Consider the following 18,096-nt stretch of genomic DNA (forward strand, 5'->3'; position numbering starts at 1 on the left):
TATTTTTCTACGAATTTTAAATCTAATCTTTGCTCGGCATCGAGACAGGCCAGGCCAGGCCAGGCCAGGCCAGGCCAAGCCAAGTCAAGTCAAGCCAAGCCAAGGCAAGCCAAGCCAAGCCAAGTCAAGTCAAGTCAAGTAAGTAAGTTGAACGATTTATACGGTTGCCATTTTGAATCGATAGTAGTAGTCTCTTATACAACAGGATCGTGCTCGTTGTACGTACTTAAACGTAGATACGTATGTACGTACATACATATACCTATACGTGTGAAGATCGTTCCATGGTTAATAGTGGTAGTGTTAAGTTACACTTTTTAAGTACGGCCAAATTATACGTTTGCGCGCGCGGGAGCTCGTTGAAAATATTCCAACGTTGGATGTGGCGCGGGAAAGGGCAAAATAAATGTTACGGCATTACGATGGACAGCGTGTGCTGGTTGCTGTTATAGGTTAGGTGCCACGTTTCCCCCACCACTTCGATACCACCCTCTCTCTCTTTCTTTCTCTTCTTTTCGTTCTTTTTCCTCTCTTAACCATCAGCAGTAGCTGTGAACGCATGCATGTTCATCGTTTATATGTGTTGTACATCAAAGATATATATATATATATATGTATATATATATATATATATATATATATATATATATATATAGAGAGAGAGAGAGAGAGACAGAGAGAGAACGAAAGACTACTATAGTCCTGAGAGAAGAAAGAAGAAGGTTGAAAAGAAGTATAAGAAAGTAAAGAGAAAGAGTGAGAGAGAAAGAGAGAGAGAGAGAGAGAGAAGGAAAAGAATAAGAGAAAAAAAGTGACGGGCTTGATTGGTGGAAATGAATTCAAAATGGCCGACTCCGTTCCGTGTGGTACCATGATAAAATGGCGTCGTGACGATAATCCTCGGCTATTATCAAAGAAATTTGACATTTCCATTTCGTATAAAGCCCATACCGAATGATTGACAAATTCTACGAATATTAAATAAAATATTTTAATGTACATGCATACACGCGTGAGAGAAAGCTACTGGTGTTCTTTCAATAACCAAGCAGAGATAAGCGCGAATAAGGAGTGTTGAAAGTAATTGACGTGGAAGTAAATCGCCGTGAGTCGTTATCATAGTCATTATCCTTGTTAAAGTTATCATTATCGCGCTGCTATAAGTTGGATTAACTTAAGTATATAACGTTGGCGCGGGGTGTCCGGAAATAAAAATATCTTGGGAAATTATCGGACGTCTCAATTGTTAAACATGGATAACAAGTAAAATATATCTATTAATATATATATATATATATATATATATATATATATATAGATATATGTATATATATATCCATACATATATATATATCGATAAAAAATTTGTTTAGAAAGTAAAGAAACTTAGATACCTAACCCGTAGTTTAGTAGCTGTGGGTATCCGAATATAGACCGTGCAACGATCGATCGCGAATTTACTTTCGAAGGCGAACCTGACGCCTCGAAAACTGGCTTATCCGATATACACGTATGTAACTATCTCTACCTATTCAAAACCTATACCTACATAACCTTTCTACATATATTTATACATATATATATATATATATATGTGTGTGTATACATATATATGTATGTATGTATCTAGGTATACATCTTGCTCACTCTCTTCAACGGTATCGTGGAGGCCAAACGATTCAACGTGAAAGGGTGTCTCGAGTAGAGGAAGGCGAGTTTTGAAAAACAAAGACGAAAGGGAATCAACCCTCCTCGCCCTCAGGCCACAGTATCTCTTTCTTTCTTTCTTTCCTTTCATTCTTCCTTTCTTCCTTTCTTTCTTTCTTTCTTTCCTTCTTTCTTTCTCTCTCCCAGCTACGAATAAACGCGCCTATCTCTTATTTCTTTTTTTGCCATCCATACCACCACCATCACCACCACTACCACCAACGCCTCCACCACCATCACCGCCATGATCTACCCTCCCTCCCCCGTTAGCCGCCTTTTCTCTTCGTTTCGCCTCTCGAGCACGGATTCTTAATCGGACCCATTATCTTCGCCGAGCGATCATCATCCCGAAAACTAATTCGTATTTTTTACTACGAAACCGAAAACTCATAAATCAAAGCTCGCGCTGCGCCAAGATTTTCGCTCCCTCTCTCTCTCTCTCTCTCTCTCTCTCTCTCTTTCTTTCTCTCTATCTGTCTATCTCTCTCTCTTTCTTTCTTTCTTTCTTTCTTTCTTTCTTTCTTTCTTCCTTTCTTTCTTTCTTTAAAAGTGCGCGCTGAACCGCGTGTAGACAATGGACCACGCGTCCATTTAAGGGATTCGAATGGACGCAATTTTCTATGGAACTTTGTAATTATGGGTAGTTTGTTGATGCAGCCAGTTGGGCCCCGATCTAAAGAGTCTAACCCTTCTCCACCCCCGTCTCATCTCTTTTGTGCCGAAAACCGAACGTAAAAATTGTCGAATTAAATTAAAAGGATAGACCGGGACTCGTGAAAAATACATTTTTTTTCGTTATATAGTTATAGCAACAATGTTCCACATTGTTGGGTCGGCACACTACTATGAATATAATGCGCACAGTAGTCTGGTGATAATAGCTAGCTCGAGTACTTAATAACCTGGAATCTGGATCATCGATCTAAGCTTGTTCGTCCACTGATTCGCTACGAAATTTTGACCACGAGAACATTTTAACACGGAGCTCTTCTAAATTTTCTTTTTCCTCTTCTTTTTTTTTTTTTCTTTTCTTCTTTTTCTTCTCTTCTATTTTTCTCCCATTACTTTCTAAATATACCCATCGACGAGAGAGATAAGTAAACGAATAATGAAAAAAAAAAAAAAAAATCGTATCGATCGTATACGTATATTTATTTATTATTCGATCCTCGCGGGCCATCCACGTCGTCGTTGCGCTATACGAAACGAAAGATTTATACCTCGTAATGAGAAATCATTAGCCGGCAGGCGTATTAGATAATCTTGGTAATTGGCAAAAATTGGTCTCGGCTCGACTTTGACTCGCGAGGAAGGTAAGTGGTCCCGAAACCACAACGAGAAGAGAGAGAGAGAGAGAGAGAGAGAGAGAGGCCTACGAATTTGAAAGGGGACTTTACCCTGAGGCTAGTCCTGATTTTTCTTTAGAAGCTCGACAAAATCGGCCGATGGATCGTACTGTCGGATTGGTCGGATCATCGGTCGAAAAAGAAAGAAAAAAAAAAAAAATAAATAAATAAAAAGGAACAAATTCCCGATCCAACACAAGAAATATTTTCTCTAAATAACTCGATAAATTATTTTAAATAATTTTATAAGACAAGGCCGGGGGCGGGCGGTTAAGGGGAAAGAAAAATTTTCACGTACGTTTTTTCTACTCGTGTGTTCCCATCGATCGATCCCTTGTCATCTCTGTCTTGTATCTCGAAATATATATAACTACTTACATTGTCCAACGGGATAATAAATGACGAGGACAACGGACGCAAAAAAAAATTAAAGAAAAAAATGATGGAAACGTGGACGTTCCCTTTTCTCGAATAGCCGCGAGTGATCAAACAATAGAATCGAAGGGATCCGTGTAGATATTAAAAAAGAAAAATAAAAAGAAAAAAAGAAGAGAGAGGGAGAAGGAGAGAGAGGGAGAGAGAGAGAGACGAAGACGAATAAGATATGAACCCTAAAGTTAGGGTTGGCACGTCTCACGGTAACACGTGATAAAAATCAATCACTGACAATTGACAGCTTGCGAATCCAATTGCAAAGTGGACATATGTATTGGTCTGTATTCCTAATCAAATTAGACATAAAACATACATACACGCACATACATACATATATATATACACACACACACACACACACACATATATATATATATATAATAACAATGTGCATGTCGATTGGAAGAAGACAAATACAGGAACGTAAAAGAATCGAAGAATCGATCTAAAATCGTGGTAAAATCGCGATTGAAAGGTAGCGATCGAAATTAAAGTCACGCGGTAACGTATCTCGAGGGAAAATCTGCATATCATACTAGGCGTTCCCAATCAACTAATTAACAAAAAACCGTGGAACGAGCCATTAATCATCGTCGAGCCACTCGAAATACAGGCGCGTACCGAGGTATCTGATTGGCGAACCCTTTCGCATCCGCGTACTACGTCAAAGATGGAGGGCTCTCAGTACCACTAATTTCCGAGTGACCCTTCGGCTCTTACAGACAGTCCATCCTGAACGCCCTCGAGATTTTATCAAGCTTAGCGATACGATTTATGATAGTTTATTTTCCTTTTTTTCCTGTTCTTTTTTCTTCCTTTTTTTTTTTTTTTTTTTTTTTGTTTTATTTTTCATCTCTTCGGGAGAAAAAGAAAAATATATTCTTTAACGAAATTATCGCCGGGGGGAGGAGTAAAGGGAAAGAAAAAAAATCTCTTTCCTTAATCTCTTTATCGTATTACTTGTTAAACGCTTGTCAAATCGTATATACATAGATACGAGATCGTCTATTTCTTCAAAGAACGTAATGAAGAAACGTTAATAATTTAATCTCGAATTCGGTTGAAATACGGTTGATATATGCGAGCACATGTCGTCACGCCGACAACGAATAAAAACAACAAAGTATCTTTCATTCGACGAAGTCGACCGCATGTACTAGAATAAATTTCTTCTTTCGAGTTGTCTGCGGCATGTCGGTGCATAAAGTTTCACGACGAAATTGCACCCGGCAATAATACGTATGTACGTATGTACGTACGTATCTACGTATGTATATACGTATATATGTATGTATCCACCTAACTACAAACAACTATCAACTTCCCCCCTCCCTCCACTCCAATTCCGCTTTTCTTCCTTCTCGCCTTTACCGGCAAACGAGCATTCGCAATGAGATCATCAGCAATACGAATTCGTTGTCATTCATCTTGTCTCTCTTTCATTCTCGTATCATTACCCACTATACGATACTCACTATCCTTTTTCGTGATCTCTAGTTATTCCCTCTGACCCTTAACTCCATGTTGTATGTCCTTGACAAGGCGCCACTTAAAGAGAGTACGAAAGACGAAATATTTTAACATCGAGCCGCGTGGCGAAAGCAATCGTCGTCGTTCCGAGCTGCATCGAGCTCAATTATTCCAATGCAAGGCGGAGTTCAAAGAGCTTAATTCCGGGGCTAATATATTCACCCCTTTTTACTTGAACCCCGGAGATTTCGTATGTATTGCCAATTTTGCATTTATACTCGGCGTTGCGTCCATGAATAAATTCATCCCTCTCTCTCTCTCTCTCTCTCTCTCTCTCTCTCTCTCTCTCCCTCCCTCCCTCTCATTCTCTCTCTCTCTCTCTATCTGTCTATCTATCTATCTATCTCTTTCTCTCAGTCTATCTATCTTTCATTTTCGATTATCTCTCGCTTTGTCCACCTACTTTCTCCGACTCTTCTTCGCTGCCTTGGGGCAACTTTTGGTCGTTCTTTTTTATCACCATGTAATATCTATCTTTTATAATTATTTACTCATTCATTCATTATTATCCTGATCTTTCGACCTATCTACGATTTCTTCAATACAATTGCAGATAGATTTAAATAAATCTTACGCTATCTTTTGCTCTCTCTCTCTCTCTCTCTCTCTCTCTTTAACTCGCTGATTCTCTCTCTTTTTCTCCACATCCTGAGCACCCCTTGTCGAGAGTCGATTTGAACGAAAGCAGGGGATAGGTACCTACGTGCCATTTATCACCACGGGGGAAAAAGCGCGTGTCATCGGCCGTACCAAAACCCAGATGACTTCGTGAGACGCCTGTCAACAATATCGTTCCCTTCTCTCGGTGGTAACAGCGCCGATTTCGCTTGAAATCGCAACCCAGTCTCTCTCTCTCTCTCACTCTCTCTCTATCTCTCTCTCTCTCTCTCTCTATATATATATATATATATACACATCTATTCATCTCTCTTTTTCTCTTCTTTATCTTTCTTTACAAAGAAGAAGCTATGAAAAGTCTGACGTCGTAAGGATGAAAAGAATTTTTATGATAAAACGTTAAATAGAATAGTAATCGCAATAGATAGATTATATTCTGTATCATCCTAATGATAAAAATAGTTTTATCATTTCGTTCGTTCGTTCATTCTTTTTATTTATTTACTTATTTATTTATTTATTTACATATTTAATTTTGTTTCACTTCCTTCTCCTTCTTCCTTTTCTTTTTTCTTTTACCTCTTCCTCATTTTCTCGCTCGATCCTTTTCATTAATTTATTTCTTTTCCTTTGTCTTTCCTTTCTATTTATTTATTAATTATTTATCTTTTCTTTTCTTTTTTTTTTTTTTTTTATCTCTTTTCGTTATCTCTCAAATAGTTTTGTGTAGCTACTTGAGAAACGACGGCCTCCGTAGATATCGGCTAGTAGATTTCAAGCTGTCGAAGTGTGTACGGGCACGAAAACTTAGTCAATCTGCCGTTGCCGCCGCTAACTCATCCCATTTCGACCCCGATCGACCCTTAAAGCCTTGCAACAAACTCTCCTCGCAGTCGATACTACGAAGGTAGCGGATCGTATTTCGAAAATCCTTCCCCCGACCAATCCTCCTCTTGCCTCCCCAACCCCTTTCTTCTCACGTCGTCACAAAGGAAGAACTTGAGAAACAAAGAGGAAGAGAGTAGTTCGAGTGCTACGGATAAGAGAAACGTTGGAACCCTCTCTCTCTCTCTCTCTCTCTCTCTCATTAACTGTCACAAAAAGGAAATTCGAATAGGATAGTAGAAAATATGTGGATGGTGTACGATGCATCTTAAATTAACTAATTCTAAACTAAATTAATGTTTTACGTCGAAATTTCGTTCGGCTTTAAGATCATTTAATAATAATAAAAAATTTATTGTGGAGGGGGAGGAGGAGGGGGCGACAAGTGAATGGGAACTTGGATAAGTAAAAGGAAGGTGCGCGTGGAAGATTAAACAAGTGCGTAATTTTCGGAAAGGAAGATAGAAAAGCTTTATGTTAATAGGAAATGTGTGGGATGTTAAGTCGAGTAAACATGCCCTTAGGATATCAGAGATGTGGTCAGGGATTCCATCGTCGTCCTGCTGCTGTTCGTAGGAAAGTTCACGGTACGGAAGACGAGAATGTCTTTGAGTCCTGCAAGGCATCCTGCTCCTCATTCTCCCCTCTCTTCTCGTCCCATCTTTCTCCCTCTCTCTCTCTCTCTCTCTCTCTCTCTCTCTCTCTCTTTCTCTTTCTCTATCTCGTTCGTTGCACAACACTATACGCTTTCCTCCATCCTTCTCGCGTTACCAGCCAAACGGCCCTCGAGCTCTTGAGTGGTATAGGTAGCTTAGGGGTAAGGAAAAAAATGCGCGTCTCACCCGAACTATGCCAACTCGAGAGTATAGAGAGCAGGTATGCGGGTACTACACGCTCACTGCCCGGGGCACTCGTCCTCGAGAATCCAGCACTGTTAAATCTTTGATATTTCTCCTCTTGTTTTTCTTTTTCTTTTTTTTTTCTTTTTTTTTCTTTTCTTCTTATTAATGAAAATCCAATTCGAAAATCGAAAGTAGAAGACTTTCCTTCGGAATTTATTCGTCACTTTTTTTTTTTTTTACATTTTAAGAGAAAAAAGTTTACTCGTCGAGTGAGAATCACCTCAAAGCGAAATGGTACATTTTCATTTCGAAGGTATTAATTGAAAAATGATGAAAAAGAGAAAAAAGAAAAAAGAAAGCAAAAAGAGAAAAGAAAGAAAAAATATCGATTTAATAGAATCATTTAGATTCGTTAAAGGAAATATATGTTAATAATCGATGTTTCAACGATAGCGACTCGTATAATTATTAGACAGGATATAGATAGATACGTAGCGTCGACGAATTTGAAGGATCCCTTGCGAACGGTCAATCCACTTTACCAGGACCGATAATAAGTTTGTTGCTCGCAGCGAGCTCTCGCTACGGCCGTTCGCGAGTCTCCACTCTGCGTTATTTATCGATCGTATAACGTATTTACAGTATATCGAAATATGATATCGTGATATAACTCCGAAACGTTTAACGCAGCTCATAGTCGTGTAGTATCGATCGAGCTGCCATCGGTTATCAAGATTCATCAACACTTTTCCCTATCCCCAATGATTTTTGTTAAGTATCATTTAATATCTCCTATCGATTGTTATTACTTGTTATATCAGCTTTTTTCCTTTCGTCTTTTTTCTTTTTTTCTTTTTTCTTTCTTCTTTTTTTTTTTTTTTTTTTTTTTTTTTTTTCTATCGAACACGAATACATCGTCTCGCACGAGAACGACAAATAAATAAACGCGAGATGATTTTACTTTGATCGTATTAATTCGTCTGTGTATGTGTGTGTGTTTTTTTTTCATTTCTTCTTTGTTTTTTTTTTTTTTTTTTCTTTTCATTCTAGTTCATTCTAGTTCACAAAAAATTGTCACGAAGTTCTGATAATGTCGAATCCATCGAGATGATCGAAGGAAGAGGATGAAGAAGAAGGAAGTGTAAGGGATAAGAACACAGAAGCCGAAGAGAGAAAAAGGGAAGAGACAGAGAAGAAGAGAACCGTAAAGACGAAGTTATGGGTTTTCGCGAGATTCGCTCGCCTCCACCCTCCTAATAATAATGGATAAAACGATCATAAATTCGACGGGTCGGGGCTTTTCGGCCTCTTACGAAATATTAATTAAAATGTAATTGTTCCGTACGGGGCCCCGGAGAAGGGGTTATATAACTACAACATAGCTTCTCGGTTAAAGCCCTTCGCGATTTCGCGTCGCGAAACCTCTTTGTTTTCGCATTCGATAACTCACTTCACGACTCCTTCCACTTTTCTCTTTCGCCTTTTCCGTCCCTCTTTACTGTGTGTCTCGACTTGGAAGAGTATTTGAGCTTGAAACTTCTCGTTAAAAGCATCCAGTAAGATTTACGGATCAGAAGGGTTAGTCAAAGTGTGTCCGATTTTCCAACACAAAAGAATTCTTCTAACACGTTCAATGCAATCAATTTCTTTTTTCTCTTTTTTTTAACATCTTTCTAAAAATTATTAATAAATCATAGGAGGAAAGAAAAGAAAAAAGAATATATGTATGTATATATGTGTGTGTGTGTGTGTGTGTATGTATATATCTACATAATGTATAAAATATGCGGATTATTATCACGATACTTCGAAATTCTAGACGATATTAAGGAAAGTAGGAAAAGAACAGCGAGGGTTGATATCTGTCATCGAAATGGCAGCTTACGTGTTGAGGGGTTAAATGGTGTGCGTTATAAGAGCCCTCTCCATTCGTGACCGAGACCGATATTCGTGCGTAAAGAAGAAAAAAGAAAAAAAAACACAAGAGGAAAAGAAAGAGAAAAAAAAGAAGAGAAAAAGCAAAGAAGAAGAAGAAGAAGAAGAAGAAGAAATAGAAGTAGAAGTAGAAGAAGAAGAAGAAAAAGTAGAAAGGGAAAAGAGAAAACGAGAAAAAAGAAGAATGAGAAAATGGCGAGCGGGAGAAACGAACCCTTTCAAAATGGCGATTCACCTGCACGCATTCATCAGATAGATCGATCCTCGGATAGGAGTCCGAACCTGACAGCTGCTTTTGTGATCAAAAGGAAACATTTGTAAAATTTCTTAATCGATACTTTCTTTGAACATATCTTTTTCTAATAATTTCTATGAATATTATTTGATCATTTTAAAAGAAGAAGAAAAATAGGAGAAAAAAAGATAGTAAAAATGAGAAGAAAAGAAAAATGAAAAATCTATCGTTCCTTCGATCGTTAATTCGTTCCGTTTGATATTTTGTCGTACAATGTAACAACGGAGACAAATGGATTTAATCTTTATCGACTCGACGTCTTCCAAACTAACAGACGAAAGTAGTGAGAGAGAGAGAGAGAGAGAGGGAGAGAGGAAGAGAGAGAGGAAGAGAGAGTGAGAGCCAACGGCCATAGCTAGACTCGTGTATACCTATAAAGTGTTAGTGTGCAATGAACTTGTAAACCACTGACTGAACACACAATGGCCGTCGACGAGGACAGGGCTTCTGGCCGGTTGGTGACGTCATCACTTTGTGTCCCATGTCCGAATTGCATCGCATCGTACGGGCCTTCCTCCTACCCCACCTCCAACCCCCCACCACAGCTTTGTTTGTCCTCTCTTTGATGTCCACCTCGGGCCGACGGACTTCAGAGAGTCGGCCGGTCGAGCGGTCGGTCGGTTGGTCGGTCGGTCGGTCGGTCGATCGGTGCCACCTCCGGAACCGAAAGTAGAAAACGAGCCATGTGTCAAAAATATGAATTTTTTGGGAATATCCCTTCCTCTTATCTCTCTCTCTCTCTCTCTCTCTCTCTCTCTCTCTCTTTCTCTCTCTGTCTCTGTCTCTCCTTTTTTGTTTTTTTCCTTTCGTTTTTTATCTAGCCGATCACGAGTGACTAAACATCGATCTATCTTTCTTTTTTCTCTTTCTTTCTCTCTCTCTCTCTCTCTCTCTCTCTCTCTCTCTCTCTTTCGATGCTCGACCAACTCGATGCCTCGTAAGTACTTACTTATTTACTTACTTACTTACTTACTTATTTACATACTTAGATTATATTATATTGATTATTTCAACAAATAAGTTTAAACAAATAGAGAATTCTTTACGCAGTCGATTGTCGAATTATTTATTTTCTTTTTACCTTTTTTTATTTATTCATTTATTTATTTATTTATTTATTATTTTTTTTTTTTTTTGTTATTATTCGAGAAAAGCGTATCTACTCATCAGAGACTCTGATAGGATCACTTCGATAAAACATCCCGGCCAAAGGTTTTAAATCGATTTTTCCCCTTGGAAAATGGAGTTATCCGGGAGCAAAAATTTGTCGGCGTTAACGTCCTCCGTATTTTTCCTCGGTTTTGCGTCACGGATATCGCGATCAGCGCGAGAGGGAAAGAGGGGTTGGATGTTTCGAGGTAGAGAGCGATATTTACAGGACGGTGGGTGCTCCGGTCCACCTCAAAATAAGCAATTGACCCAGGATACTTGCCACCCTCTCGTCCCGTTCTCTCTCGCTCTCTCTCTCTCTCTCTCTCTCTTTCTCTCTCTTTCCCACTCTACCCTTCCCTCTCTCTCTTTCTCTCTCGCACGCGCGGTAACAAAATCCGTTCGTTCGGTGCGCCAATATGCGGCTAATTTGCACAACAAATAAAGCTTATTCTCCGGATTTGCATGTGTTTGAACTGCAGTGTAATTGGGTGGTACGCTTCGCTCGACGCTGTCCACTCTCTCTCTCTCTCTCTCTCTCTCTCTCTCTCTCTCTCTCTCTCTCTCTCTCTCTCTCTCTCCTTCTCTCTCTCTCTCCCTCCCTATCTCTCTTTCTCTTTCTCTCTCTCCCTCTCTCTCTCTGTCCCCCTCTGTCTCTCCATCTATCTATCTATCTATCTCTCTAAATTTCTCTCTCTCTCTTCCTCTTCAAACGATCGACGTACTTGACAGGTCAGGATTCGCGAATGAAACTATCGAAATTGAACTCTCTCTCTATCTCTCTCTATCTCTCTCTTTCTCTCTCTTTCTCTGTCTGTTTGTCTGTCTGTCTGCTTGTCTCTCTCTCTCTCTCTCTCTCTCTCTCTATCTCTCTCTCTCTCTGTCAAAGTAGATAGGAATTGTCAATAATTCTAATTAAATAGGTAACATCGTTCACGAGTTACGATTTGATCAATTTAATTTATCAATCATTTCGAGTACGATGATAACGGTTCTAGTAATGCTAATTCATCAATTAAAAAATTAGATATTATTAATTATTCGTATTATGATTCTAACTAACGATTTAAAAGCCCCTTCGGATTTATGTGAGCATGGAATAAACAAAAGGAAAATAAAATGGTGCAGACGTAATGGAAATCAATAAAAAATATAGTCTACACTTTCTCTCTCTCTCTCTCTCTCTCTCTCTCTCTCTCTTTCTCTTTCTCTCTCGTTCTGCGTATAAACAGAAAGAAAGATAGATAGATAGATAGATAGAGAGAGAGAGAGAGAGAGAGAGAGAGAGAGAAACAGAAAAAGAGAGTATGCCTAGAGGATCTCAGTGACGGACGAGAGGGTCCCGAGGGCTCGATCTATCCTGAAGGGAGGAGAAAGGTAGAAAGAGGATGAGGAACTCCGCGATAGCCCTTGACCCAACACTATCCTTCATGGACATCGAACCTCGTACATCCCGCGGGATCTCTTAGTCAAGACGCCGGCATTTTGCTAAATCTATCCTATGCCGTTGATGCTTCTTTACCGTATATGTATGTGCAAGAAATATTCAGGCACTCCTCCTTCTCCTCATTCTCTTCTTCTTCTTTTTCTTCTTCTTCCTCGACTTTGACGGCTTCGTTTCTTCCTTCTATCCATCTCTCTCTTCCCCCCTTTTTTTTTCCCAACGCAGAAAATACGAAATTCAATGTGTACGTCCGCTCGATTCACAGTCGAACGATTACAATACGTTTCGTTAAGAGGGTTGATGAAAATTGATCGCCCTTGGCGTGTAAAATCCAACATACTACCACTTCATTATTATTATTATTATTATTATTATTATTATTATTATTATTATTATTATTATTATTATTACTATTACTATTATTATTGTTACTACTACTATTATTATTATTATCATTATCACCTCTTTTTACATGAGAAATTTGACGATTATTTTCTTTCGGATATTAAATTGGAGAAGAAAGAAAGAAAGAAAAAAGAAAAGATTACACCTACCCATATATATTGAGCGTGTTTAAAGAGAGAAAAAAAAAACAAAACAAAAAAAAAACAGAAAAAAAAAAGAAAAATAGTAGAAGAAAGAGGAAGGAAAAAAGGACAGAGATAAAAGAGAGTAGGAAAAATAACACGGGCAGCACGAGAGGGTTCGCGTTTGAACGATTCTGAGTCGTTTACCCGGTGACTTGCAGTCTATTGTTACTCCTCCCTTCGGCTAACTCGCACGGCTCATTCCTTCTATCGCTATTACGTAGCACCCCGCCTCAGCCCCTCGTCCTCACCCTCATTCTCCTTCTTCGTCCTGCCTCTCTGAACACCCGACCGCCCCGAACGCCCCGACCGCCCGCCTGCTCCGCCTTCGTCAGGCGCGCTTTTTTAAATCCGCACCGATTTCGTCCGTGCGGCTTGAATTTGAATCGACGGCGCAAAAGCGTAGAGTCACCAACCGTTCATATGTTAGCCGTTGCCCTGGCACGCAGGGAATGGAAGGGTGCTGCAGGCGGTGGTGGCAAACGCCGCTTTCTCACACATACACACATTACACATTGTTAAAGAATCGCAACACGAACGCGATTCCGCGAGATGGAACGATTTTTCCGATCCACTTCTTCGCAACTCGAGCCATCACAACTCGACCGTACCGTTCCTGTCACTAACCGGAAGAACCATGAATTTTTTTTAACCTTCCCTCATCTCCAAAGTCCCCTATCAGAAAATACGATAAGATTCCCACGTAAAGATAGATTATTGCGTATGAAAGGAAATATATATTTTGAGATATGTCATTTTATAGTGATCGAAAATGAAGTGAAAAGGGGAAAAAGGGAAAGAAAAAAAGAAATCGTATAAAGCGATTTAATAATTAGAAGAAAAGAAAGAAAAACGAAGATTTCTTAATATATTATAGAATAATTAATGTCTAGGATTATTATTTTCTAAGATATATATATATATATATAACACACTTGATTGTAAGCGTTCTATTAAATAATCTCTGAAAAATGACATCAGTAATTTTTGGTAATTGGTAATAAAGTGGTAATTCTACACAAGGAAACAAAAAAAAAACAAACAAATTGTATTCTAATAAATATATTAAACATGTAAAAACATATTCGAGGACGTTCGATAACTGATCAGAATAGTGAATAGTTTAGGTCAGATTGTACAATTCTCTTTATCGAAAAATTGTCAAATGAAAACGTAGAAAAGAACGAGAAATAAATCTTTAATAAAGGATTCAATGATCCAGATAGAGAGAGAGAGAGAGAGAGAGAGAGAGAGAGAGAGAAAATCCACACGGATGAGCACATACACGTACGCATAGATAGATATAATGTAGACAGAGATAGATATAGATAGAACGTTAAGAACTTTTGGACGAGCAGAGGCTCTCGTCATGAGTGAAAAGAGGGCAGTGAGTCGAGTGCCTCGCCGACGCGTTCGCTTCAATCAATATGCAAATATGACTGACACTAATTATACGGAAGCTCTGGACTCTCTTTGATGTCACTCGGCTGACTACACCACTCGTCGTCGTCGTCTTCGTCGTCGTCGTCGTCGTCGTCGTCGTCGTCGTCGTAGTTGTCGTTGTCGTCATCGTCATCGTCAACGTCGTTGTCGTCGTTTACTACAGTATCAATGATTTCAATAACATTTCGTGATTTTATTGGAGAAAGCAATCGGATTTATTCGAATTTTTCAAAACTGATTATTAGAACAAACATAAATCTCTCCTATCCAAATGAAATCTTTATTTTCTTATATATTATAATTATTTTTATATAATTATATGTATAATTATATTACTGTTATATAATTATATGTATATATATATATATATATAATAATTATATTATTGTTATATAAACGTTATATAATTTATATGTTATATAAATGTTATATAATTATGTATGAGTGTATTACTTTCCATTAGATTTATTGACTTTTTATATTATAGATATAATAGATAGTTATAGTACACGATGTACACGTAATATCTATCGAAGGATCATATAATAATTATTCGTGACAATGTAAAAATATATCAATAGATTATTCCTATTATCTAAGAATCGCCGGATTGACAAATCTACGTGTAAATATGTCACTGGGCTTGTGGATGAAGAAGAAGAAGTAGAAGAAGATAAAGAAGAAGAAGAAGAAGAAGAAGAAGAAAAATATGAAAGGGGCTGCTGCCTCGTCGTTCCAATTAAGGTCGAAACAATTCAAGTGCAGAGAGACAAGATGGCCGACGTCGATCTTCCACAGAGAAAAGCTCCTTCCTCGAGCTTTCTAGGAATGGCACATATACACCAAGACTTTTACTCGTGAAAGTAAGTATAGTTCGTAGAGAAAGAGTAAAGAAAGGAAAGAGAGAGAGAGAGAGAGAGAGAGAGAGAGAGAGATAATATGAAAGAGAAAGAAGGATATAGAAAAGAACGAGGATGCTCCGCGAAAGGACTCGTCTCTTTCGATTTATTAACGACTCTCTTCTACTTACTTCGACGGCCATATTCCTGCAACGCTTAAGTAGGAAAAGGAAGATTCATCGTCTTTTCACCTTTTTACTACTCAACGGAACTTACAAAGACCATGAAGGATGATGGTTCTTCGTGTTCGAAGACGTACTACGAAATATTTTATGTTCTTTCCCTCCTAAATCCACGACGTTGAATTAACATTAAATTGCTTCGTTGAAATACAAAGATCATTCGATTCATAGGATTTATTTAATTTATTTCTCATTTCTTTGCATTTTTCTTTTTTATTCTTAATTTTTTTGTTTTTCTTTTTTATCTTTTTTTTTTATTTCTTCTTTAGAAATGAATTGTTTAACTAATTGTTATTTGATTATTTGAATTTACGAGAAAAAGAAAAACTACATAACTAATCTGCATAAAATTAATCCTTCTAATAAATTGACTTCCCTTTCTCTTTTTATTTGTCCCCGTGTATATATATATATATATATATATATATATATATGTATATTTATATTTATATTTATATTTATATATATATTTTGTACATAGGCTGTTTAGATACACTCGGTGGTGCGTCAAGCCACGAAATAATACCGCTTTATATGCATACGCGATTTAACGCGTAAGGCCATGATTTTTTTTTCTACGGGGGGGTTTTGCCTTTCTTCTACCCCTGCCTCTTCCAACCCCTATCCTTCCTCCTACCCTCCGCTCCGCGTAGATTGTTACGCGTGCCTGCTCTAACGCACATAGAAAAAGGGAGAACAGTTTGGAGGTGAATCAACCGAGCTACTGTTTTACGATTATTACAAAAACGAGAAGAGAAGAGGAAAGAAAAAAAAATAATAATAATAAAAAGAAGAAGAGAAATATGTATCAACTACGATACATATATATATATATATATATATATATATATATATATACATTCACATAGAAAATAATTGTATGAACAAATAATGGAATAAAATCTTAAAATGTTAACGAAGCGTGATAAAGTAAAGATTGATCGGAGAATAGTCATTAATTAATACAAATTTAGATGAAGAAGCAGAGAACGGAGAGATCAAGGGCGGGGGGGCGGGTGCATGGGGAGGAGAGGGAGGACGTTGGATAAGAGGGGATGACGACGTTAAAAGGACGTTGTTGCTGTTAGAGAAAGGAAGAAAGGGGAGTCGTTAACGGGCGAACAGTCACTAGCCCCGGAAGTTCAACGAAGTCGAAGGCAAGAACGTGCACGGACCCACGTCAGGACGTCCAGAGAAGAAGATGGCCGCATGGTTGAGGGACTTTAATATCGTTGATAGGAGAAAGACGGTGTGGATACATCGTCTGCACTCTCACACTTACATCTACACAAGTATATAGGAACGGGTTGGCACGTGCGAGGAAGAAGCTCCGCACGCGTTCTATTCGAACACTTGGCAGATATACCTACACATATAAACGTATACATAGACAACAGGAGCTTCTTATCTCGTAAGGCCGAGTTTCCTCGGACAGTTTGCTAGCGCTAATGAGCTGGCAAGATAATTAGCATTATGTTAATGTGTGACGCAGAGAGAGAGAGAGAGAGAGAGAGAGAGAGAGAGAGAAGGAGAACATATCCGCTTCTCTACTACTAGTGGCGGCGTTGCTCTAGCCTCGATGGACTAGCTTGACGTATCCTAAACTCCTCTTCAGGGTAAGACCCGGAGGGTCTTACCCTGAAACTCTCTCATTCTCTCTCGCTCTCTCTCTCTCTCTCTCTCTCTCTCTTTCTTCTCTTCTCCCATGTTTGTATCTAATGTTTGGACTATCTTAGGTAAGTTCTACGAGAGCATCGGGCCAGCCAGTCGAGACAGCCATAACCATCATCCTCGCGTACATCGTGCGAGAGCGAGAAATTCACTAACAGGAATGGGGAGGGAGGTGGACTACTATCTAGCTTCTTCTCTGCTGACTTGCTCTCGGTTCTGCGTCTTACAGGAAGGAACGAGAGTTGCTCGCTTCTTTGATAGAAAACGCACGGACACGCTCAACTTCGAAGGCTTCAGGCAAGGATCTTCCTAACCTTCGAAATAATCCTAGGTTCCTTACAGCAAGTCATCCTGCGTCTGTTAAATTAATCTTTGATAACTTAACTATACAAGGAATAGAAGAAAAAGAAAAACAAGAAGAAGGAGAGGAAAGAGAAAATGAAAAAGAAGAAGAAAAAGATCAAATTGAATAATAATAATAATAATATATATATATATATATATATATATATATATATATATATATATATAATAATGAGACGATGAGAGACGATTGATAAATATTCAAGTGTCGACAAAAATATAGATTTGAACATATGAATTAATATGTTCCGATCTAATATCTAATGATTCTAATAATTTAAATCTATCTATTATTATTATAATCTATCTACTATGCGTCTCTCTCTCTCTCTATCTGTCTATCTATCTCTCAACTTGTCTCTCGAAAGACAAGAAACTAAGTGCACTTGTAGAAGTACACTCTACAGTATCTAAAGTAAACGTCCAGGATCTTTGCGATTTGAGAGATGGTAGTAAGGACAGTAGTGATAGAGGAGAAAAGACAGGAGACTACCGGCACGCGATCCACATTGGAAAAGTTAATATCCAAAGGAAAAGAGGGAGGGGAGAGAAAGGGGGTTGGTCATTCAAAGTTATATTTGCGGAGAAGTACGATAGGATCAACGAGATAGGATTCTACCTAACAGCTTCTCTCTCTCTCTCTATCTCTCTCTCTCTCTCTCTCTCTCTCTCTCTCTCTCTCTTCTGTATTTCCTGCAAGTACTTATACGCAGAAAGATAACGCTGCTCCGTACAGCTCCTCGAACTACGCCATGTTTGTTCGTT

General features: G+C 38.4%; 1 long non-coding RNA gene across 1 annotated transcript in view; it reads left to right on the forward strand.

Annotated features, from left to right (window-relative positions):
* LOC124954764 overlaps nucleotides 1-17,412 on the forward strand; it is a 41,413-nt gene extending 24,001 nt beyond the window's left edge. Inside the window, exon 3 of the long non-coding RNA XR_007102649.1 lies at nucleotides 17,034-17,412. This is a non-coding gene — a long non-coding RNA (uncharacterized LOC124954764). The remainder of the gene's footprint in view (nucleotides 1-17,033) is intronic.
* The last annotated feature ends 684 nt before the right edge of the window (nucleotides 17,413-18,096 follow it).

Source organism: Vespa velutina, chromosome 16 (genome assembly GCF_912470025.1).
Source record: "Vespa velutina chromosome 16, iVesVel2.1, whole genome shotgun sequence".
In the NCBI taxonomy this organism is placed as follows: domain Eukaryota; kingdom Metazoa; phylum Arthropoda; class Insecta; order Hymenoptera; family Vespidae; genus Vespa; species Vespa velutina.